This window comes from Zonotrichia albicollis, chromosome 2 (genome assembly GCF_047830755.1).
Source record: "Zonotrichia albicollis isolate bZonAlb1 chromosome 2, bZonAlb1.hap1, whole genome shotgun sequence".
NCBI lineage: Eukaryota > Metazoa > Chordata > Aves > Passeriformes > Passerellidae > Zonotrichia > Zonotrichia albicollis.
The window spans coordinates 81,241,243-81,268,121 of NC_133820.1; the positions used below are offsets into that span (position 1 = coordinate 81,241,243).

The 26,879-nt window shown below is 37.2% G+C and overlaps 2 long non-coding RNA genes across 3 annotated transcripts in view; one reads left to right on the forward strand and one right to left on the reverse strand.

The window, feature by feature from the left end:
* Window positions 1-26,879, forward strand: part of LOC113459350 (uncharacterized) — a 179,523-nt gene that overhangs the window by 34,411 nt on the left and 118,233 nt on the right. The window lies entirely within an intron of this gene.
* On the reverse strand, window positions 1,499-25,317 carry LOC113459349 (uncharacterized). The gene is made up of 3 exons (XR_012579063.1): window positions 25,203-25,317; window positions 12,849-13,067; window positions 1,499-2,797 (listed from the first exon to the last, which is right to left on the reverse strand). It is a non-coding gene; the product is annotated as an uncharacterized LOC113459349 (long non-coding RNA).

The following is a 26,879-nucleotide window of genomic DNA, read 5'->3' on the forward strand; positions in this document are numbered from 1 at the left end:
ACTTATATTTCTTAAAAAGTTATTCTGTGGCTTTCTGCAGTACTTTATGCAGTACATAAAATGTGCTACACAGGTGCAAGCAGAGAACCTGAAAGTTTACCTCCCATGGGTGAAATTCACCCCATTAATCAAGGGTAAAAGATGGGTACTTCCAGACTGTCACTCTTTCCCCTAAGGAAAGGGGATGCCACCTAAGGGGGGATGCTCTGGAAGTGCCAAGCATTGGCTGCAAGTGACCCCATAACCAGTGCACCGCCTGACTGTGAAGAGGACTTCAGTAATTCTGTTTACAGAATTCCCGTGGTAATTCTTGCTGTTGTATTTTTCTGGGATATAGAAAAATAAAAGAATTTGGAGGTCAGGTGTTTTACTTCACTGTCTAACTTGCTGTACATTTAGACTCTGTCTATTGCCCAGTGATGTCCACCAAAAAAATATTTCTATGGGATATAGATTTGTATTTTTGCTCTTCCTTATTTGTATAACAGACTTGAATATAGGTCTTCCTCTTATCCAACAGCTGCATAAAAAGAAGCATCAGGTTCCCTATTTCCCAAAAAATCCCCCATAAAACACCACATGAAACCAGTTTCAGAAAATCAGAATTGTCCTGACAATGAAAAGGGAAAAAAATTTACATTTCCAAAAAATCACACTATGAAAACTGTTTCCCCTTAGCAGTTCTGTTTAACTCTCTGCAGCAATATATAAGGTATTTCAGTGCTCAGATGCCAGGGGAATATGTCTTCTTAGCTGACCTAGCTGCTGGCAATTCTGGTACTAATTAAATAAGCTACACTGATTTAGCAACACAAAGGTAATCCTACAAGATATGGTAAAACCTTTATACCAAGGACTTTGCTGACAGAATGAAAGTCTCAAAATCACTGTGAAAATTGACTTTTCATAATCAATCATAATTTTATGACTTTTCTTCTTGTTCATACATGTTTTGTATTTAGAAAAAATAATGATGCTTTATAATAGATTCAGAAGATCTAAGACTTCCTTACAGACTGCTAATCTGGTCTTTATTTATATGTGGGTGTGCATAGTGTTAAAAGTGCATAGGGAGGTCCCAAAATATACTGAAAATAATTATTGTAATTGTCTTCAGATGCTGAGATGTTCAGGTTGCTAGTATATTTGGTTATGGTTTGGGGAAAGGCTTTGATCAGTGTGCATGATAATTTACATGAGGTCCACCAAAAACTGAAGACTTTGCAGATGTAATTCTCATCCACATTCATACTCATATACACATACTCAATACTCATATATTGCCTTTAATGTTCTCAGAACTTAAAGTAGAATTAATATTATTGTAATGACAAACTAAGATGTATTTCAAGGTATTTACAATCCTTTACCCTTCCTAAAAATTCTATTTTGCTCTCTTCTGTGTTCACTATTGTGACATAATAGTCATAAATTTAGCAAAGCAGTACAGAAAAGAGGGAGTACATTCTATTATATAAGAAAATAGACAGAGGTGGGAGTGGTATTTGATTTTCATTTAATAATGGGTGTAATGAGGAAAATATTCAAGCAAGGCAATGGGTCAGCAGTCTCACTTTTGGCATGGAGAAAAAGGAGTGAAGCCACTTAGGGAAATTATTGCCATTATATTTTAGGTACTGTTATTCCGCAGTAGAGAAAGTACTTTGGATATTACTTCAGAAGACCTGGAACTTTGACAAGACAAACCCAGAATGTTTCAAGTATTGAAATGGTTAAGGGAAAAGAGTCCATCATCACCAGAGGATGGGCACTCAGTTCAGAGCACAAGACTGTCTTTCTGATCTGTGTTTGCACAGTGCCAGAAGAATGTGCCCTTTGACTGCATTTATCTGCCCTAAACTACATATCTTTACATGTAGAACCATCTGTGTGAGATCACCACCCCAGGCTTCTATTACAATCCACAAAAGGAAACAAACACCTCTGGAGGGTACTTCATGATATCCATTTTTGATGCTTATGTTATGGAAAGATGAATTCCTCTCTGAACATGGCACATGGGCTCTCACTACACTGAGGCACAGGCTGCTCCTCTGACGAGTGTGCACAGTGCCTGGAACAAGAGAGCTCTGGTCCCTGGCTATTCCTAGCATGGCAAGGTGCTGCTGCAATGGAAACATTTCAGTCCTGAAAGTGCTAAGATCAGATTCCAGTGCCTTGGTAGGTTTTGTAGAAGCAAGTCCTCTGAGAGACTGAGGGATGATAATTTTTGGTTGTGTTAATAAAAGCACTTAATTCTTTGAAGCAAAGAACTTTTGGAAGGGCAAAATGGAATTTACCAAGACTCCATGATTAACATCTCTAATCTTGAAAATACAGACAATATCACACATTTATTTAACAGCCCTTTCATCACTTTAGTGATGATAGTGTGAAACAAAAAGACTGGGGAAGACGTCACCGTGCAAAAATAATTATAATTAGGAACTGAGGGGTAGTAAATAAATCATCTTCTATGTTGCTTTCTTCTTTTCTCTTTCATTTTGGGTATATTTTCACACACTGATTCCAGGGTTCATTTGCATTCCAAGTGTTCTTATTAAAGCAGCACCATTTATTCTACAATATATACAAGATTTTCTATTTTTAAAATTCTATTTCAAGGCACGAGCTTGGCATAGAGTCAAATCCCAGGAGTGAGTTCCTTCTTTTTCCTTTAAAAAATAGTCGTAAAAAATTTTCATTGGAACAGTTTTAGGTTACATGGTAGGAAAAAAAGATGATGATACTTTCATCCACTTGCTCCTGTTTTCTTCCCCATTCTGTAACACAGCATCTGCAAAAATGAAAATGAAAAAAGAAAAAATATGAAAGTTTCCTCTTTTCCCCCCTGTTTTAGGCATTTAAAGTACATATAAATATATCAATGAACATAAGAAAATTCAGTATCCAATATCCAGCACAATCATTACTTTCACCTTCTAAACCTTGTGCATGTATGCAGCACAGCACTGACTTGACATATTGTAGGGTCCCAGTTAAACTATGACAATCTATCTATGAAATTCTACATGCTGAAAAGAAATTTTAACCATTAATGTCCAGCAAATTTGCTCTTTGTAACAGTAAGGTATATAACAACACAAATATACTTCCTACCAAAGAGGAACTTCATTTAAAAAAGCACACTTAGGTTTACTTGTTAGAACATGACTGCATTGCAGGTTAAGCTCCATCTGGAGTTAAATGCCTATGCTTTTCAAGGATTGAAATGAATGTTAACTTTTACTTACAGTCTGGAATAATTTTACTGCAAACAGATTAGATGAATTTCCTTGGAATGTAGCAATTTAATCGGGCATATAACCCCCCACACAATCAGGAAAGAAGGAACACACGAGCAGAAGTTGTCACTATTTGTCCTGTGAACCACAAGAGAAAATCCCAGAGTGCCCATACAGATTCAGCTGTCCCTGATAGCTGCTACCACTGTTGCACCTTTAGAGACAGGTAACTCCATGTGCAAGAGCTAACTTCATTAGCAGCTGCAGAACAGTAGCACATTTGTGTCCATTGGGCTTCCATTACCACTGTATCCAAGCGTTTCATGATAAGAAGAAACACATTTTCCAAAAAACTGCAAAACTGGGAAGTATTCTGTTCTTTAAAAAAAAAAGGAAAAAAGAAAAAAAATAGTGGTCAAGTGGAGTTCACAGTAATTAAGCATCTGCATTTCTGAGGTAGCAGGTATTTTGCCTTCACATCAACTTCACCCATGATTTTGTTTCTTTACAATTCTTCAGGTTAGACCCTATCAATTGAGTTATCCCTGATTGCTGTGAAGGTCTGTAGCAAAGTTTGAATGATAAGCCAAGTTTACACGGGTCTAGCCGAATGATTTCATAGAAGAGTATTTGCCACTATGCAGAGAATGAAAAAAGGTTTGGTGTTCTTTGCAGGAAGAACCATATGTGTTACCATGAAACACCACATATAATGGCATGTGTGGGAGTGAAAAATTATCTTTTAGTATTGACATTTATTCTTTAAATTTTTTGTTGGGCAGATAGCTAAAAAGATTTAAAAAATAAATTTGATGACACCATATTTTGGGTTACTTGGGAAGAAAAAGGATGGAACTGAACTCTGCTTTCAGTCAAATGCCTAAATCTCTATTCAATTGCAGAAACTATGACCAAGGGCCAGAGTTCAGCTACGCAACTATTTTTTTTTTAATCAATGGAAATATACCAACATCTGTGTGATATTGTTTTCATATTTCAAAGGTTTTGACAGTGAAAAAGGTGAAACCTGCTGTTTTAATTCATGCTCATCTGATAATCGGCATTTAATTTTATTTCACTTAAACTAAACTTAAAAAATTATCCTTCAAAGCATATGCCTGCATGAAAATTAAATGCAAATAACAGATTCCCCTGTGGCTTGGGATACTTGCTTCAATAAAAATATTACTAAAACCCCAGAAAAACTTTTCACACCATAAAGCAGCATAAAGACTAAGTACTTTTAACAAAGCTCAGTGTCAAATGCAATGAACAGATAGGAATCGAAAGTTATTTTTGCTGTGAACTTATGAACAATCATAAGATCTTATTCTGTACTTCATTTGATCCTAAGTACTGAAAAGACTGAGCACTCACTTTTCCCTCTTATTTTTTTCTTGGTGCCCAAACAACACAGGCAAGGACTCAATTCAGAATGCTGATCTATAAGTTTGTAAAATTGCCTCTTCCGTTTCTTGTTCTGAAAAATTAGTAGCGTGGCCAACAGCAATGTGCTGCTGAGCATTTGGAAGTGTTGCTAAATCAAATCAAATCAAATCAAATCAAAGGATATTGCTAATTTTAAACGTGTCATAGCCTTGCTGTAAAATAGTTAGAACAGCATTCACTTCAGATAGTAGAAAATGTAGGAAACTGTTTAAACAAATCCCTTTGGAAATGTGGTACCAGGCTGGATGGCAGTGGAAACAGCAGTGGGAAATTCCTTGTACCAAATACTGTATTCAAAATGCTGGATTCTTATTCCTCTTACATCCCTTTTCACACACTGAAGTTATGTTCCTGAGGGATATCATAACCCATTCTTTCAGGAGTTACTTAAAATTAACAGTTGAAAGTTACAATTGAGCCTTCCTTTACAATCAGTAGAAATGGAAAACACCAACCCAATTCCCTACCTTCAATACCCATCCTGGGATGGGTTGAACTGCACTCTGGTTCTGCTTCTCCCTCTGCTGATTAGAAAGCGAGCCTTGGAGAGCACTTGAAGTGAGAGCCATGACTTTTACTTAGCTAATTTTGAGTAAATTAAATCCCACTCTTGCTTTAATTATGCTTCTAGCTGCAGGGAAAATGGAAAGGAAAGGGAAAAGGTAGTTCTAAATATAAACAGGATCAAGTCTGCATCCTATAAAGTTAATAACCATACACAGCAAGGGCAGCAAAAGATTTTGGAGCTCTGCAGCTGAATATACTAACTCTTTATTTAGTCCTAGAAGTTTTAGTCTTGTTGAAAGAGTGCAAGGCTGATAATAATGTCCATGAAGTCGAGAGGCGCGGGAGCATTTTCTTTTCAAGGAGTACATAATTTTTTTCTTTTACTGCAATCTAGTTCATTTCAATTACAGGAAAACATCTCAGGCTGCTTTTCACTAGCTTCAGAATAAATATGAAAGTCAATGGGGCCATCACTCAAAAAAAAAAAAGAAATCCACAAAAGAGAAAGTTTAAGAATTTTAGTGCCAGCCTTAAGGAGATACCTTTGTTTATTTTTTTTTTGCTTCTAATGTGTACATTTTCCTATAGATTGCAATAATATTTTTTCCTAATAACTGAATGATATTCCAGTTCCTTTAGATCCTTTCATAAAGCCCACAAGTCAACTGTGCAGCTGAGCATGAATTTTCTCTCTGGTGTTCTCCTCACCTTTGCTGGAACCTAATATTTTCTGTCTATTGTATTTGCCTGACCAAACTGTGGCTTTTTCCAGAGCAGTGAGTGTCTGTGATGCCCTTGCAAAGCATGTGTAGATCATGCCAACTACACAATTCTGTATCCTGGGTTCAAGAAAGTGTTGTTGAGTACATGTTTTTTTAATGAAGCACAAAACATGAGTTTTATGAAATATCTTTCAGGAAAATAAGATTAAATAGCCATTGAATTTTTTTGGTACCAGGATAAAAGTCTCCACAAAAAAATATTAACTGCATTTGTCTGTAAGTAGAAGTGACTGTGGTTATAAGAGCAAAACACAAGCCCCAAATATTTTCTTACCCTCTTTCCAGCCCTCTGGGATTTTGTCAGTATGAGACTTCAAAGGGATAAGTGGCTTATATAATCAAAGATAAGAATACAAAAGGAAGGACTGTGAAATACCGAATAATCTCCTTAAGAATGCATTATTATCAAGAGAAATCAAGGTACAAAATTAATAGGAATAAATATGGTCAGCAAGAAATCTTAGATAAATAATAATAATGCAGTTAGGAGAGAGAATTAGACATAATTGCAGTATTAGTGCATTGCTAATGAAGCTGGAATGAAACCAGGGGGAAGAGATATATTTGTTGCCCATTGGCTCCTGCAGACTGGAGATAGTAAAATGGAAAAACACTGAAGAGAGAGGAAAATTTAATGAAAGTAGACTGACCTGCCAAATCAGCATTAATATGATATTTTTCATATAAGAAAGTGTAGGGAATATGACATTACCTTAATATTAGTGAAGTATTATAGTAGTCATCCAATAAGAGCCCACTTTTGCATATTTAAGTCATTTTTTTTCTTTGTGTGTGTGTGTGTTTTGTTGTTTGGTTGATTTGGTTTGTTTGTTTGTTTTAATTAAGAATGTTTTCTTGGATAAGGAGCATGAACAAAAATAATAGCAATCAATACTCTGGTAATGACAGAATTATTCTTTTCTTCTTCAATGTATTAAGAAAAATCCTTCAGTTCATTATCTCTAAACTGATGATTCATTGTCTATAAACCTTTATTTACAGCTATGAAATGGACTAAGGAATTTGACCAAGCATACAGTGGGGTAGGGAATTTTCTTTTTTGTTATCAAACTAGCTTTTTACTCCCTCTCCCTCTTTGTTTCCTTGTCCCCCTCTTTCTAAAACAATCTTTTCCCCATCTCTGCTAAGCATGTGGTTACAGGGAAAAAAATTCCTATTCCCTAACTGATTTTCATTTAGTGCACCAGGAGCCTTAAGCCACTTTGTGTGCAGATTTCCATTTTCAATTAGAATGGGTTTGCAGACATCAGAGGATGTGAAAAATTATCTCATTTGAATCACATGAAACCAAACCACTATGACACTGCTGATGAGGAAAACAGTGGTCTTATCTTTCCTGTGGTGTGCCATCTCTATTAGACTTTGTAAACTGCGGCAGTTTGAAATCTTTAACCAGCCATTACTAATAAGCATATGTTAATTGTAGCAGAGATCATAAGCAGGTCAATTAGGAGGCAAAGACTGGAACAGAATGAAACATTCAGCTGGAGGGAGAATTCAGGGCAGGTGTCGGCCAGCATGCGCTGCCCTGGCAGGAGCTCTAAGCATCTTGGGTAGAGCTCATTTAACGTTTTGATTTGCTGAATTTGCATTTCAGATTTCCATTGCTAATAGACAATATAGTCAGTCTTTGTTAATGAGGACTCTGATTACATGTGCCATTATAATTGGGAATTAGCAGGCCAGCCTTGTTTTGGAGATTAAATCCAAAGTAAATTGGATTAAAGACAATACTGCTGAAATCCCTTTCTTTTTTGTTTTCTCAAGCCAAAGGTGAGAAAGACTCCATTTATTTTGTACATATGGCTCTTACCTTGATTAGCAGGTCTTGTGGTTTGTTTATGCTTTTTGAACATAGCATCTATTAGTGGTTCCAATATTAAAAGCAAGTATGAAATTACTATGTTTACTTACATGATCCCAACTAAGTGCCTAGCTTTGTAGCTGTGCACTGATGAATGGAATGCCAGGAGAGAATTAAGAGCATTATGAAACATTATTTCATATTATGGAGTAAAATTATTAGTCTCTAAATGTTCACCCTCCAAGGGTATATTCTGGTACTTACCACTGACTTTAACTCTTTGTGCATGGGTTTATCCCCACTTCATTTACACCAGTTTGACTCCATTGATTTCAGATGAGTTACTCCACTCTTAAAATGACTAGCTTAATATGTTATATAGTTCCATAGGTAGATTGATATTTTTTCAATAAATTCAAAATCAGAAAAGCAGGGTGAATTACTTTCTATTTGATCTCAGGTATTAGCAGAGAGCAAGATAAGTTCTGTCATTGACAAGCATCAATATTAGATATGATACCTTTTTAGTAGCTGCAGACATACCCAGTTGTAGCTCATCTTTCATTAATATTATTCTGTGGTTCATTTATTTAAGTAAAATATAGTTCATTTTCCTTTGAAATTCCAAAATATTTTTGTTGTATAAGCTAGTTATACTTCATTTTCCATTAATAAGTTTGCAGAGCAAATTTTTACTTGCAACTGAACACCGACAATAGGCTTACCCTGAAATTGTGGGAAAATCAGTCTTGCAATTAGAGGACAGCTTATTCCTTGTCATTACATTTAGCACCAGACAAGAAGTAGCTCTTTATGTATAGGTCATCAAAGGTAAAAAACAGAAAAAACTACAACCACAGTAAGTCTACAGATTCAGCAATGTTCTTGGTCTTTCAGGAAACTAAGGAATGCCAACCCAATGTTTTTGGGGTTTCCTATTTGTTGAATACATAAATTTCTTAAAATATCTTTTTCTCCATTACTTCCTTTAGACGAGCTCCTAGTCAGTTAGGTACTGCTTGGGTAACTCAACAAATCTGTGGACATGCACTCATTAAGTATAAAAGTTAAGTTGCATTAGTCCACGAGGAATCTTTGAGCATCCTCCTTGGCTTTCTGATTCTTCCTAGTAATCAGACTATAAGACAAGCATGTTAAAAAAAAAAAAAAAAAAAAGAAGCTTCTTCTTTTTTTTTTTTTTATTTACTTTTGGGTTTACATAAGATTGGGGAAGGTGAGCTATTCAAGCAAAACAGATTTGCTGGAGTATAGAAGGCATTTCCAGGCAGTGGTATGTGAACTGTCCAGCATACATCTTTTTGTAGCCTAAGCTCCAGAGCAGAATTAAATATTGAAGTTTAGATGTCTTCTGTCTTTTCTATCTGTGAGTAGTTCAGATCAGAAAATATTATTTATCCCAGGAAAAAATGTGGTGAATCACAGTGATATGCAAATAATCAATCACTTTCTATATGTGTCAGACACTCTGAACACCTTCATTCAACATTTACTGCATCTTTTGCATCAAATAAATATTCTTACAACCCTGTCTGATTTTTGAGTATTATGGGGTTTGTAGAAATACATTATTTCTCCATGACTGCTCTCTATCTGAAGGACAGAAGGGGAAAGTGAAACTGTACAAGAAAATTTGTCCAAGGAGATACCAGTGATAGCAGTGACCCTGTGCTTGATATGCTCTGCACTGACATCACTGACATATCCCTGCATTGCCAGTGTCAGGCTCCCACAGTGGGTTTCAAATACTGAGTCCTATTCTTTCAGTGCTACCATGAAAATAGGCTTAGCCATTAAACTGATGACAGGTGAAAGACTGGACAAATTAATGCCATTTGTTTGTCTTTGGTGGTACATATCATATACACAAATATGTGTTTGAATGTGACTGTGCACATTTTCATGTGTAGAGCCAAAACATGCAATGGAGGAGCAGAGATTTTTAAACAAATGTTAAAAAAATTAGCCTTAGATACATGTAATAGTCATAGCACTTTGCTTGGCATTTACAAGACACGAGTCCTTCAAATTAGAAATGTTGACATTGTGGCAAAAGGAGCCTATAAAATAATCCTCCTTGAAAAGAAGTGATTATATAGGAAAACCCTCTGGAAAACAAAGGAGTTGTGACAAGACAAAAAGAGCCTCACATATGGTAGAAAGCCGGGACTGCAGCAAAACCTACTGAAGAGCTAAGTACATATTAATTTTTATCACACAGCAATTTTAAAAAGGGTTGTGTGGTTAACTACAGACTCTTCCTCACCTGATTTTTATCCCCTAGGCAGAGGCTTTGTCAGGAAGTTCAACAAATGGTTGATGATTCAACAACATTTTCACAGTGGAAGAGCCTTTGAACCTTAACTGTGAAAGACCTAATCTTGGAAGATTGTTACTGTTTATGATCCCATATTGTTCAATGTTTGTAAGGGTCTTTTTAGACCAACATAGGGATACACAGGTTCTGTCCCAAATAATTTGCAAGTTAACGTAGCACTGTTGCTGAAAGTATGACTCTCATCATTCTTCCAAAAAAAGCACCTGCATGATTATCCTTGTAGGTTCTTATACATGTGTAATCACTTGCTAGCATTTGTAAAGGATACAATTTTCAACAGAGATCTCAATATTTGAGGTAGAGTATGAACATAAGGGGTTTTGCTACTGAAGTTACTGAGACATTCTCTGCTGTTTCCAGAGCCATTTTTCTTCCAGATCTTCTCCTAGATGTACATGGGTGTGACAAGAATGTAAGGGCAGTATGACTTGGTGGTGGGCTCCAGGGTCTAGAAGCAAAGAGAAAAAAGATGCAAGCAAAGGCAAGCTAAAGGAGACAAATGAACAAGGCAGCCTAGGAGAAAATGGCAAGAAGGTTGACATGAAGGATATCCCTGAATGGCTGATACTGGTGTGTGCAGGGAAGGGGACTTTTCCTTTGTGACCTTACTGCCTGCACTGGTTTTGGCTGGGATAGAGTTAATCCTGCTATACAGTGTGTAGGCAGGGGAACAGGGAAAGAATCTGGAAAAGGCTGTTAGACCTCACAGTTCCCCTGGGTTCTATATTGACACCAGAGACATCCAGGGGTGACTGTGAGCCGGTTCCTTTTTAAAAGTCGGAAATGTCAATACTGTTAAGACAATGCCCCACAGTGATTTGGTTCCTGCTTGAAGAGTGAGACAGCTGCACTCAGAATTTCCTCCTCTCGGGGCATTGCATTGACCCATGAAATCTGATTAGGAGGACTTACCTCCAGGTGGCCTTGATGGTAGAAACTGAATGTAGTTTTTGGCAATACTCAAGACACTTGAAAGTCAAAAAAATGGTAACATATTGACTGCCTGTGTCATAGTACTAAACTAAGGAGTACTAAACTAAGGATCTTAGAATTCATTTTTAGAAGAATAATGCATTTCTTTTCTGGATAGTCTGTTTTGCAGTGCATGTTGCTGTACAATTTGAAGAAGACATATGCATATTTTTAATATGTTTAATAGTTGCAATTTATTTCACCAAGTGCAATCTTGGTCACGGTTACCAAGCCCTTCCTGAGCAAAGATACAAAAGGAATTCGATATTCTGGAATTAGTAGGACAGGTTCAGTCCTGACACAGGCAGTTGAGTACACCACTGGTGTTATTGGTGCTTCTCACACCCTGTCAGAGTTGAAGACAGGCCAACAAAAGCATGAATATTACCGGGTAAGATCTCATTTTTTTCAGAGTACCTGAGGGTGTAGATAATTTGGAAAGAAGAGGAACAAAAGAATTAAAAAGGAGGTTATCAGTACAGAAAATTGAACCTCAGTCAGATTCAATCAACCAAGCAATAGGTTTCCTCACCTCTTCTGATATAGATTGGCTGCCCCAATTGCACGGGCCTCTTGAGGCTTCACTATTTAAATTAGCAACTTAGTCTAGCAGGTAATGCACAGGCAGTGACCAAGGTTTTCAGAAAAGGAATTTGGTTTTGCAGTCCCATCACTCCAGACAAGTTCTGTTTGATTTCTACCTTGCTCCTCAATGTTGTTAGCCCCGTGGAGGTGTCCCTTGGCTGAAAGTTGGCTCAATAGGTTTGACAGGTTCTTTGCTTCTCTGGTGGTAGAATGGCAAGGTTGTGTATGGTTCTGGGAGACAGGAGCCATAGGGGATATTTGTTGATAAGTGGATAATTGTTTGTATACCCTTTCACACAGGGAAAACATATGTTTCTGATCTCAGGGTATTATCTTGTATTTGTACAGTGTCCCAACCTCTATGTTTTCCCCAGACCAATCTGTCTAAATATAACTATCACTGTAAAGACACTTAATTAGGTGTTCTTAAGGGTTTTTATGAGCTAAATCAAATTTCCTTAAATTACAATACTAGACCAACATGTTTTTTTCATGCTTTATGCATATATATATGTATAAATGTATAAATGTATATCTATATATCTATATATCTATATATCTATATATCTATATATCTATATATCTATATATCTATATATCCATATATCCATATATCTATATATCTATATATCTATATATCTATATATCTATATATCTATATCTACTTGACAGCTTTGCCCTATACCCTAATTTACCAAGACCCATCATACTTCATCTCGTTATGCTGGTGGTTGAGTATTATTCTTTTCCATAACATTGGATTTCCTTCTTTCCCTTTCACCACCTGAAATTACACATATCTCCATCCATGGTAGGTATTCATACAGAACAAATTATTTACCCAAATACATATCACAGATATGACTATATATGCATTGATATTCATACACCTCAAAGAAAAATCTTGGTATTTTTGTTTACACTCAGAATATTGAAATATAAATTTTAATGTCTCAAGATTCCCTTTTTATCACATTATCACTCTCCTCAACAACAAAATAAAAGATTTCACTGCAAAAACCTGCAGGCAGGACTAACAAGCAGCAGCACCAAAGTGCTTTCTAGAGTCACCCCCTGTTACTATGAATTGTTCATGGAATCAGAGGCTGACTGCTAGTGGCACTTACCTTAGGTCTTCATTGCTATCCACTCCACTTGGTACAGGAGAACCCAGAAGTTCCAGGCTGAAGCTCAGGGGACATGTAACAGCTGAGGTTCTGGGTCAGGACACAAATCTTCCCAGAGTCAGCAGATTTTGTATGTTATCTATCCTGATGACTCAGATTGCTAGTTCCTTTAGGAAGGCAATTCACACATGATACTGGTGATTCCTTGTTTGAGACCTGCTGTATGAAAAAAGAAAATAAGGAAAAGCTTGAAAAAGAGCAGCATAATGAGAACTGTGCCTTTTGAACCTCACTTTCTGTTAAGTTTTCCATGGAAAGTGCATATACATTTCTGCACTAGGCACACAATACACCCCACTGTATCCAAAGCTGTTGCCAGGTTTTCTGTTTAAGCGTTTTCATCAAAGAACATTGAGTTGGCACTGGAATCAAAGGGATGATTTTTTATTTTTTTAATGTGAAAATAAAAGAATAGCTTTAACTGAGGGGAAAAGTTGCAGAATATGTGTGCATACGTGTGTGTGTTTGTATATGTGCGTGTATGTGTGTGTAGGGGGTAGCAGAGGGTATGACATAGCATATGAAGTCAATAGTGTAGTTGTTATTATTTATACATGAGTAAAGATTACAAATGCAGGCAATAGCTCAGATCTCTCACCCCCTGGATCTGTGAAACCTGTCACTCAGTCTCCTGCGGTGTGTCTTCCTGTCTCGGAGCCATTGGACCACCTGCTGCCATGACTCTCATCTATTGCATCGCCTGAAGGCCTCGATGATAACAGCATTGATTCCAATGTACATCTAATTACTTCTCATAATCTATTCATTTCACAATAGTGTAGTGAAACATCTGTCACATCATAAACTCTTTAGTATCCTTATCAAACCACCAAAACATACTCTGCTGCCAATTGGCAGCTAGCTTGCTTTCTCTTCTTATTAATATGATGCAAACATATCTATGTTTTTTTGGTTGTTTTAGATGAATTTCCCTGATGACCACTGAAAATGAATTGGGCAAACTGCAATTGTAACAACTACTCACAACTTAGTGAGGTACCATTATTATTGTCGTACAAATATCAGCAAAAATGACTCTGTTTTGTCCAGAGATAAAGGCTCTAAATAGGGTCTTTAACATTTACAGCACGGTAATAGATGGCTCCCTTCCTTGGCACAGTGTGACTGATTCATTTACTAAAATAAGCATCTCAGGGATTATTACATTTGAGCAGTATATTGCATGGAAAGTCCTTTTACCTTTATAGTTTTTTACTTTACCTGTGGGTAAATAATCCCCACTCTTCCTCTTTCTTCATGTAAGAAATCAAGAGCAAGGAGACTCATTAGCACATATTTTTATTATCAAACTGTAGAGAACCTATCTGTCCCAACAGGATCATGAATATACAGTTGCATCTGATAAAGAGGGCTGATTAGTCCACCGGAAGGAGCCTCTGATATTCAGGCAATATCACAGCAAATAAACTCTGAATAGTGAGGTGTTGGTTTACCATTACACACTGAATTATGATGAACAACAAATCCCAGATGAAAAGAGTGATGTATTAGCTGCTTATTCCCTCTCATGGTCAATGCTAGCACAAATTGCTGTATGTTCTTGTTGTTTTAACTCTGCGATGGAAATTAAATTAGTTTTTAATGGATAGTTGTAGAAAGGGGAGTCTTTTCTACATCTGCAGAAGGGATACAGCACAAGAAGCTATTCTGGAACTTCCTCAAATGTTTCAGACCAGCTTTTGAAGGAGCTGCTTCATGAGAGGCCATGGGCTCTCAGTAGCCGGTGAGGAAGCTAATTTGGATTCTCTGACAAGACTATAGTATGCTGCCAGTCATTGTAGTTACTTTTATTATCTGAACATCTGGCAGTAAGGAACTGGACTGCCGTTGCCAATTCAGGCTATATTTTGTTGGTTCCTGACCTTGCTGGGATTCGCAAGGGTGACCTAAATGTAAAGGAGTCCATATCTCATTAGGAACCCCCAGGACAGCCAGGTCTCTTTTATCCATTTGTCAATATATAATGCAATCCCATATATAAAGGAGCCTGAATATTTATCTGCCTCTATTTTCATCACTTGTGCATTTTCTCATTTGAAATAGATATAACTTGTACACACTTATTTAAAGTCCATGTTTTTACATCCAAAGTCACTACTCTGGCACAATAGGAAGCATACAGAGATTTTAGTGCTCTTGACATTGCTTGCAATAGGAAAATGTCCAATGCATAAATCACTTACAAGTGAATGTTTGACCTATCAGTCCTTAATGCTGCCTTATAGGAGGATTTTTGCATTGGAGAACATTTGTCTTCATTAAGGGTAAAGAAAGAAGCATCTAAAGAAAAAGCTTTCAGAAAAGCTCAGCACTCATAGAACAAGTCAATGCCAGATCAAGACTGATCTCCTGATACTCCATTCCAAGCACCAAAATCGCTTTTATCATGTCTATTGAAGAATTCAATTTACTCCTCTTTCTACCATTCCCACATGGAGCTCCAGCCCATAGTTTGTAGTGAAATGGAGGAGGTTTACCTGGCCAGAGGAGAGGGTGGTATATTTACTCAGCAGTGTAGAGCACAACCACTGAGGCTAATGCCACCTTTGGATTACGGAGCCCCATGTGTCTCCTGCAGGGGTTACATTTGCAGCTCATGCTTCTCCTGCTGTTTCACCATGGGCCAAAATTGCCGTGTGGACTGAGCAGGGAACATTAACCATGGTAAAAGAGTTTTGCCACTTTCTCAGTTAAGCTTTATCTATGTAAGGAAACTTCCTTGGCTTCTCTGGTACCTAGGCATTTATATGCCTGGTGGGCAATAAGATCATATAAAAGAAGTCAATCTGAAAAGAAAACAAAGATACATAACATTTTCCCATAAAATTAGAATATTCATGAACCCTTGGCAGGGCGATACTTGTTGGATCAAGAGAATGAAAAATTAAGAATAAAATAAGATTGAACTATAGCTTTGAGATTTAAGACAATCATTTGCCAAAGGTAGAGTCAATTTACTTTTAATTTTTGAGATTTTCTTCATAAGCTTTATAGCTAAGGCTGGTTTTTTTCTTTTGAAATGTAAACTGAATTCTCATGCTGCCTCATGAAGGTAGGACATTAAGATTTTTTTAAGAATTTCAAGAAAATAGCAGTCAAATTACTCATAAAATACAAAACATCAGATTTCTTGCAAATACTTTTCTCACTACACCATCTAAATTAAGGATTGCAGTTACCAGTCAAAGACTAGTGCCAGAATAGACATATGACCATTAACAGGAAGTGGAAGTTTGAAGTGGGAAGTTTGCAAGTTATTTCTCAACAAAAAAACTTAAAATTGAAGTGTTCAGGGAACTAAGATTAGCATCTATGAGAGTAGGGAAACAATTTACAGTCAGTGCTACACTTGAGAACAGTCCCAAAACAAAGTGGATAAAAGATACTTTGGATTGACACCTGTATTCAAAGGGGAATTTGGGGAAAACCAAACCAACCCAAAACAACCCCCCATCCCCTATAACATGATACAAGGAATAATTAATTTCCTAGTTTTAGAGGGGAAAAAACACTTCAAAAATTTATTTAGATTAAACTTCAAAATAATTTTCAGCATTAACAGAGGTCTTCTAAGATATACAATGATACTGAAGAGGATATAAATATTTGTTTTCTTTTTCTAAATCAAAGGCCACTTTTTAAGAAAAATGAAAAATTTGGAACCAAAATGATCAAATATTTGCTTTCAAAGTATCAAAATAGTATTTTAAAACATTATCAAAATGTAATCCTTATTTCTCTTCTTAAACTATAAACTTGACCTAGATTTTTTAATACTTCAAGTCCTTCCCAAAGGGAATTTTTTAACAAATTTACTGTCCATCAAAAGTAAGTAGATAAATAAATTAATAGAAATGGTTCAGTGCTATTTCAATGTAAAATTTTGAATTAGGGAGACTTAGAGATCATTTAACAAAAAAGAAAGTTGTCAAATATGTCTTACAGTAGAGTAGCACAGTACATTAACCTTGGTTAAGGTTCAAACTCCCACCCAGCTGCTCACTTACCACATCTCCCAAACAAGGTGCAGGGAGGAAACAGGATAAAAAAGCTTGTGGGTTGAGATAAATACAGGCAGAACAGTTACCAATTACAATCACAGGTAAGACACATTTGATTTTGGGAAAATTAATTTCTAGACATTTAAAATAGATCTGGGTAGTGAGGAGCAAAGCCAAAAATTATATACCACCTCTCTTCCACTCCCTTTTTTTCTTATGCTCAGTTTCAGTGCCCCAGCTCCTGTACCCCCTCCCTGATGGGGAGTGAGGGTTGAAATCAATCCATAACAGTCCCTCCATGCTATTCCTTCCTCCATATGCTTTTCCCCTGCTCCAGCATGGGTCCTCTCTATGGGCTACACATCTTCAAGAACTGCTCCAGCATGGGCTCCACAGGGGCTGCATTCCTTTGGGATAAACCTGGTTCCCTATGTGAGCTATTCCAGAGAATATTTCTTCAGTTCCTTGATGAAATATTCCCCTGCTCCAGCATGGGGTTCTCCACTGCCCTGGGAGTGTAGTAGATGTTCTGGTGTTAACTCCTCCACAAGCTGCAGGGAAATATCTGCTCGGACACCTGGAGCACCTCATCCTCCTCCCACTCCTCTGCCAGAAAAACCCTCAAGTGTTTGCAATGCTGTTTCTCACTTATTTCCCTCTTTCTCTGCACACGTGGCATTTTTTTTGCTTTTTAAAAATACATTTTCCCCGAGGTGCCCCCACTGTGGCTGAGGGGCTCAGCTGTGCCCTGTGGCCTTGCCACTTACACCAAATATAAATCCGATGTTGCTTCTGAATGCCAAATATTTTTTATTTTAGGTTCTTTTCTTTTAGCTGGGAACTCAAATTTTTGGAGCTCCAATATGACCACAGACTTAATACAATAAGGACACACACTACAGCTGAAAGCCCTACAATTTCCTACAGGTTGCATTGTTTCTAAATTAGCAACAATGGACAGAAAGAGAAATCACTTCTTTATTTGCTTCAAGTTAGTTTCAAATCTTTCCAGGAGAGACTAAATGAATACAGACATTATATACTGACATAAAGCAGAAGAGCTCTGTTGAAGTCACCTGAGCTATGCTAATCTACCACAGCCAAGGAGTTCAGGTACTCAGTGAACAAAAAATACCCGACTCTTGTGCAACCTCATGGGCATGATACCATAACACTCTCAACATTGCAGTTCATACATGTACAGCTCTGGCAGCTACAGGGGCAGGAGGAAAGGAGGCAGGCAGGCAGCTAAAACAGGCATTTAGTGGCTTTCTGTTGTTTTGGATGTAACTACTCAGAACAAACTCTAGAAAGCTGATGTTGCTCATGTTTCTACGTCTCATTCTTCAGAGACTGCCACTTACAGCTCAGCATCTTCATAATGAGCACAATTTGCATACCTCAGATGTAGAATTAATTTCTGAACCATTGAAATAGTGAAACCAGTATAAAACACTTTTTTGCTACTGCCAAGATGAAAGTGTGCAAGTTTTTCGTGTGTTGGTTGAGTTGTACTTCAAGGACCTACAGGGTGGGGACAGTTATAGGCACAACTAAACCCCGCTTGGTCCCTGTCACAAAGTTAAATTGAAGATATTCAGAGGATGAGGAACACTGTCATCTGGAGAAGGACCAGGAGAAAACAGGAGGTTCTAAGTTGGACTAATCAAAAGGCTACCTTTCTAGAGCTATCTTTATTTATAGAGTTTATCTTCAAAGATAGATGTTTAAAAAACTAAAAAATGCATATGGTCTCTTTCTATGTGTGAGGCAACCTGAGACTGGTGTTTAGATTATCCGCAACCTGAAAAAACTTGCAGCTAACTTCTAAAAATTATAACTAACAATGTCATCAGGCAGGATAATTAACTACTGTTGTATATTCCTGCTTTGCAAAAAGTACAGTCAAACTTTATACAAAGTCCAGATAACTTTGAGTGCCTAGCTGGGTTGACCAAGGTACACAGAAAATCCATGAAGAGTGAAATTATTATATTAAACCACCCTCTGAAGTGGAGTACGGATTTTCCACCTTGGCCTCTTTTCTGGCAGCTACAATGGATACCTAAAGCCACTTAGATCAAACTTATCAGTAAGGCTCACCAATTTACATGGGAAGAATCTGTCCATGTGTGGATTTCATTCAAGCAATCTGTTATGGTTCCTCAAATCCTTTTCTGTTGTTTTTTTGTTTGTTTTGGTTTTGGGTTTGGGTTTTACTTTTGTCTTTTTTTCCTTTTATTTGTCGTGTTTTGGACTCAGTTCTCCTTTTAGTTGAAGCGGTTGTTAGCTTCTACCACAAAAACTAGAATGCAGTAACCCAGGACTAGATTGCAGTCTTGATAGGACTTTGGTGTACATTTCCCCAGTGTTTAGGGTGATGGAATAAAAATGGGGAGAAAACCTTCACAGTCACAGAAACATTGATATTGCTAAAGTTTTTCATGCAGTTGAAGGCAGGAAGGGAATAATCAGTCATCTGCTAGCATGGCATCAAAAATATGGTCCATCCGCTTTATTTTGAAATGTTAAAAAAAAGATTGTTTTCAAAACTGGTGATTTCCTCATCTTCTGACAGAGTACAAAGGGTAACAGTGCATAAAATAGTCTCTTTTCATTAACCATGCAAATAGTCTTATGTCACCTCCTGGAAAAGTTTTTCCAGTCCCACCTAAAATAGCAGATGGTATGTTAATATTGCCTTTAGGTATTTAGTTTCAGGTGTATTTGACTGATACAGTCATAATTATGTGCTCTGAAGCATCTCCTGGAGGAAACTGCCTTTTTGCTATTACCCAAGCAGGAAACTTAGGCTGCAAGCTTACAACACTGAAAAAGATCTGATGTGACGTCCTTAAGTCCTTCTTTTCTTAATACTTCATAGACTCAATTTGTCTGGCAAAAGAAGCCTGTCCATACTTTTTGCAAATTTTAGGTCTTTTCCAGCCCTAAAATAAAAGTAAAGTAAAGTAAATAAATCTGCAGAGATAACAGTCCTACATAACCCTACCATGTTCCAGCAAACATGTAGCCTCATTGGGTATTAGAATTGTTAATGGATTGCTAATAAAGTGCACATGCTGCATATTATTGAAACAGCCTTAACATGAATAGGGACTTACTCAACTGCAGTTGAAGACTACAATCTGAATGCCCAAGCATTTTTAATCCATGCACATAAGCAAATCATCTCCAAAACTCAGCTAAGGCTCCCCTATCCCTTGATACTCAGAGTGCTGAATATTCACTGCTGCTCTCTCACAAGGGTCAGTGCGCATCTCCACTGTACAGGTACACATGTACAGGTTTTGCAAGAGTGTTTGAACTCACACCATCTATGTTCAGGCTTATACTCCACGCTCAAACCACTGGAACCAGCAACACTGTCACTTTAGCATATTTCTGTGATCAGGCTAATAGCACTGGTCCTTTAGAAAGCTGTAGGAGTGGTGCCTTATTGGGAATTAAGATTTGAAGAAAATCTAGGACAAAACCAGTTTCATTCACTTCTTCCATTTTTATTTGATTAGTTTCAAAGGCAGCTGATATACTAAAATTAAATACATAGATTAACATTTTTTAAGGAAACACATTCAACTCTTTGACTTGTGCTGAAGTTTAATTTCACTTGATATTTTGAGGAAAACAATGCAGTCAGATTTTCCCTGGAAATATCTTATTTCATAAGACTTCCAGTGCAGGTGTTAAACTGTAGTGGCAATGAAAAGAGAAACAAAACTTTCATAGGACAAAATCCTATGAACATGATACCCTTAAATATCTCAGCTGGATATTTCTGATAGCCTTCTCTAATGGCTTCTTTCTCTACCACCTAGTCCAATTCACCTCTGCCCAAGGAGAACAAGAGTAAGTTGCCCAGGAACATATTTTTGTATTTGACATTTTGAAAAATGATGTCTCCACAACTCGGTGGGCAATCTGATATTGTCTCTTAAGGTTAAATGGAAATTCCTGTGTTTCATTTTGAGGCCATTGCCTCTTGTTACTAGGCATCACTGAAAAGAGTCTGGCTCCATCTTCCTCTCACCATCTTTCCTGCAAGCAGATTTTGATGGTTTATGGTCAACTTTGTGTCCACCAGAACACGAGTCTTTGCTGTCTTCCTCTGCTAAACTGCTGCCCAAATGGCTGGTCCCCAGACTATATCGTTGCATGTTCTTGCTACTCTTCCTGAAAACAGCCAGTGTCCATTACCTGCTCACTCTCTGCTTGCTGAGATGCACTTTTTCAACTGCCCCCTGAACTTTCAGACTTGTCTGTATTCATGGGTTAACAAACTATGATGACTAGCAGGGTGTCCACAAGGAGATATTTTTGCAATACCTTAATTTAGGTTGCAAATGTTTCAGGTTTTTTATGTATACCCACAACACTGAGTGTCACTTCATCCAAAAAAAGTTCTTGTATTAGCACACTCTGTAGAAACTATGACATCTTTGCACAGATTTTTACACTGAAATGGTATGACCTGCTATTTTAGAAGGTGCTTTAGAGCTCTGAGTTAAACAGGAAAATATCCCCCTTTTTTTGAGAGTGTTTTTCTCCTTTTCAGCAATAGGCTGATTTCACTATGAGATGCAAACTAGACTTGCAAAGGATTAAGCAAGTACACAGCCAAACAAATCTATTAGAGTTGGGTTTTTCAGTTGTCTCTGAAAGCTAAAAAAGCACACATTGAACACATGCACACATATGCATGTTTCTGACACAGCATTCATGCTTTGGTAAGCATGTTTGCATTAATTCAATTCATCAATTCAATTAATTCAATCCACATGCTTCACAGTGTTGGAAACACCCACAGCACTTCGCAGGTTCCTCTCCCACATACTCCCTTCCCTCTTTGTAATACACACACTTTGTAATACCACAGAGGGGAATTACTGGCTTGGTGCTAGCAATTCCTTTCAGAGAATTGCACTGTCTCATGTGCCACAGTGGAAAATACATCAAGATAATTCCCTCATCACTGCCTACCCACCCACCCGCTCCCTGTAGTCTGAGATGGACTGTCTAGTCACATATCCTAATGCTGCTTCTGCTAAAATGTTTGATTATTTTTTCTCTTCTCTCAGAGGAAACCTTTTCTGGAGCCTATATTTATTCTATTTCTTTTTTTTTTTTTTCGCTACATGCACCTCACCTGTGAGGGGTTCCTTGTAGACTGTTATTTCTGATATCATAGGAAATTCCAGAAGCAAAGGTGGATTTGTCTGTGAGGGATTTTATCGGAATCTTTTTTCCAGAAGTTCCTCACTGCTTTCTACTTAGCTTAGCATCATAATGATTTAACAGAAATATACTTGTGTATAGGGTGTGTTCTGTGGGACGGCAACTAAGAAAAAATTAACCAACAAATGAAAATCTTTTGTTCTTAATGATAGAATATAATGGAAACCTAATCTCCTACTGCATATTATCATCAGGCAAATTAGTTACACATATAATAAGGTTTTGCTGTATAAATTATAAATGAAATAAACAATTCTGTCACCATGGTGGGCAATGAATACACCACATGTTGTATGTAAATATATTAGTCATTTGCCTTTTGTTTATGTGTCACAGGAATCCATTTCCTTCATTCTGTAGTTTGCATTCCCTACGGGTTCTTACTGAAGTCATCTCAACCCTTCCTGTACATGCTTTTTAAAGCAGAATTCTTTCCTTTTTTTTTTCGTTTTTCAGCCCTGTTTTAATAATGGCTGCTTTTGTGCCAGTTTCATTTAGTACTTCAAACTGTAATTTTATCTGAGAGAGAGGAAGAAATAATAAGAAAAGCAGAAAGGGTATACATGATATATTAGTACAATACCAAAAATATATTGAAACCATTTTTTTAATTTTATTTTTTTTCCTCAAAAATTAAAATATATCCCATAAAGCAACTATGCATATTTTTTTCTCTTACCAGACCTTTCATTCTTTAATGAGATAATCTGTTTTTAAGGAACACATTGTTCAGTCTTTCTTTTCAAGGGGTGGCACTTTTATTTTCCAGGCTTTACACTGTATGCAAGAATAATGTAAATTTGGGCATTTTCACTGGGCACTGCACACCAGCCTGAGAGTCCTTTGAAAGCAGCACCAGACACAGCTACTCTCAGTGACCAATGGCTTTAACATACACATTCCAATCAATAATACAGAGCTTTATATTCAATCACATTCAGTTCACACTCATCGAGGATTATCTTCTGTGCTCCCATAGGCTTTTCCTGTCATCCAGAGGGAGACAGACTTGAATTTAATATACCTCATTAAATTTGGGATGGCCGTGGACCCTAATGGAAGAGGCAACACTTAGCACATAATCAGACTAAACTTTCATGATCAAGACCAGCTAAAAAAGGGTATTTGTCACTGCTATCTTTGTTTCTCACACAGTGTCAGACAACACTTTCTGCAGGGTGAATGATTGTACTTTGACAATGTTTACAAAGCCAATTATATCTTTATTTTGAGAGCTGTTCCAAAGGCTATTAGAAGATGTTTTTTTCAACTTTTATTTTTATAAGGAGCAGAGGCAAGTAAGGATGCTTCTTTTAGCAGTTCACTTGCAGCTATATCTCTGGGGAAGGTATTTTTCATTTTATTTTTTTTTGCTTCTTTTTTTTTTTTTAAACTGGAGCAGACAGTGGTTAGCAATGGAATACAAAAAAGCAATTCTACTGCCTCATAAGCCACAAAGTGGACTATGGAATTAACGTATGAGATGTTATTTGTAATTTATTTATCAGCTCTCTCTCTATAGTACAAGTACTCTCGAAAGCACTTAGGTATTTGAAGTCTCATAGAGACATACCAGATAATGGGAAATGGTTTGCTGTGAGAAGTGATCTACTTGAGTGCATAGAAGAAGCTTCTTTCTATCAAATATTTCACTGGTAATGTTTTACTGTTTCTCCTAGATGGCATGCCATAGAGTGTAATAAATTTCACTTTGTTTATATTCTGTGTCTGTATTTGCACTTGGGTGATTATATTTGAAATCATGAAAGATCCTCGTTTTTAAAAAAAAAAAACCAACTTTAGCATAAGCCTCTCATTAATCCTGTCCTGTTTGTCTGTTATTAATAGGCCACTGTACAATGTATTCTGCTGCAAAACTCCACCAGGCATGACTAATTCAGATAATTAATTTGCTAGAACATTAACACCATCAAATGAGCCTGCTAAACCGGTAAATTTAAAGTAAATTAAACTTAATTTGCAGGTTATTGCAATTAAGTCTGCCTTGTCTTTCTGAGGGATTTCAACATCCTCAGTATTTAAGAGGCAATCATAATGCATGCAAGTGGGCGGGCTTTTTCTCTAATTAACACGAGTCTAATCTGCTTTTCAATTAGGGTGGATGTTTATAATGTGCTGGTGACAGTGTTGCAATTCAGTACAGCATAACAGGAGTGCATGGCATAATTATAGCTGAAAAGAAAAGCTCATGCAGGGCCTGTTTAGGGGTTAATGAGACATTGGCAGCTTCCAGCTGAGGAGATTGAGCCAGTTTAGTGCAGCTTCAAGAGGAAACCACCCATAGGGGTTTCCTTTGAAGTGTCAAAAGGTCCCCTTGTTCTGGGTGGCTTATGTTTCATTTGTCTGAGTGGCATATCAAAAATTGATGAGCTGCCAGCAGCAGCCCTCATGACATTAATTCACCAATTGTGTTTCTAATAGTTTCATCCTTAAATACATTTGGATGATGATAATAGTACGAAAAATCAAGGTTCTGAAAACAATGAGAAGGTCTATGCAGCTCCAAGAAGTGTGTACAGGCTACACCAATGCATCAGCTGCAAATGTTAATGATGCAGATGACCTACACTGCTCGTTACGAGCAGGAGGAAGACAAAGAGGTATTGTACATCTGTCCTCTGAACAGCATCAGAGCTGTGATGGGGATGTGACATTTATTGTTTGTTAGGTTCTTGAAAAGCATAAAATGGGTCACATTCATCCGTGAAGTAACTTCACTGCCTTCAGAGCAGCTATATCAACGATGGATTTGGTTTTTTTACAGTAATAGTAAAAGAAAGAAAGTCAAAAAGGAGATCTATAAAGAGTACCAGGCATCTCTAATGCAGCTCTGTTTCGTCAGTCTACTTAGGGTATGAAGGCCTCAGTCTGAGCATTGTGGTCCCATACTGAGGTACAGGAGGCTCTCAAAACTTTTGCACAAAAATGAATGTTCAGGGACAGAGAATACTGCTTGTCAAAAGCAGTGATAATGGTGATATCAAGGAATGTTACTTACATGGACAAGTAAAAGCTGTTAATGTACAGGAGTTGGACTCGATGATCCTGATGTATCCCTTCCAACTCAGCATATTCTTATTCTATGATTCCATGATTTAAATGCATTTGAAATCCTGAAACAAAAAGAAAGGTCTACCAGTGTAAGTCTGGATACATTAGTCATAGAATTCATGATTTACACGGTTTTATTCTACAGAGCTACAATCACAGCATGCAAGAATTCCATGCTAGAGGAGGGCACTTTAGTTTTTGCATGAGAGGCAATTTTCATTATATGGTGTGAGCCAACCACCATGCTACTTTTCTTTTAAAACCTGTGAGCTATATCATATAAAACATTACTTTTCTCACATGATGAACAGGAAAAAACCCACAGTGGTCTTATTACTTTTAAAAGTATTACTTGAACTGTTTGTAACTTTATGAAAGTTTTATTTGGAGATTGACACACACAAGGAAGATTCAGTCCATCTCTAAGGAGATTATTAGACCTGCAACCAGCCTAATTTCACGAAGTATGAGATAACCAAGTGGAAGTACAGTTGCCCAGTAGATGTCATTCAAGCTATCAAAAAAATCCTCAAACCATTTCCTGGAAACACTCTTCCTCTGCCTCGTCTGTAAAAGAAGTTTAGGCTGATTGAGCATCTAACTTAGGTGCTTGCATTTCAGGTAGAATAAAGGTCATCTGTATGGGGAGGGGACATATGCACTGCTCTGTAGAAAAGCTGGGTGATCTCTTTTTGGGTTGTCTTCTGCTTGTGAAAGACCAAGACTTTTTATTATTTCCTTATGAGAAATGGTTTAAAAAGTGCTGAAGTGAGAGTGTATGGAAGGCATTTGGCTGCTGCAGGGAGGAAGAGCTCCTCCTTTTCTATAACCTGAGACAAATCAAATGGCTGAATAAGCTGAGAAGTGCACAAACAGTGCCTCCAGTGAGAGAAGATTGTATGTCAATGTGGTACTGTACACAGTACTGTGAACACATATTGTATATAGGTCAGTAAGACTAAATCTCTGTTGAGATCTCTTATTTTGCTTCCCTGCCTGGACTTTTGACTGTGACTTGTGGTGCCATCAATGAATGGGGTTTACTGAGATAAAAATACTACTGCTCATGTAAGAAGTGGCTTCTAAATGACTGAAACATTCTCATCTGAGAAGCCCCTTACCAACTCAGCACATGAAGCTCAAGGGCACCTGAGAGATTTTGGTGCTTAAGCTCTGTGACTGATGGACCAAAGCAGAAAGCAGGAAGTCCCTCTGCCAGGGGGCAAACTGTCTTCTTTCAGAGAGTCTTTCTCACAATCTTTTCTAACCACCAAATTAGAGATAACACAGGTGCAGTGGGACCTGCTTTAATTGACCAGAAAAGAAAGGAGTGCAAGTCCATCAAGGAGCACTGAAGAGATCCCCTACAAAAAATATTAAAAAATATAGATTCAAATGGCTTACAGTGCAAATGTTTCTGTCTTATGCTGAGGGAAAACAGCTAAAAAAATAAGGCATATATTATATAGACAGTATTGGCAGAAGAAACATAGTGTGGTATTCAGTGTAAATTTTATAGTACCAGCTGTAATAACAGAAAGATTATTTGCCAAGTTGCTATATTGCATTAGGAAGTATATCTTGTTATACCTGCATTCAGGAGAAAGGTTCATCTTTATTTATT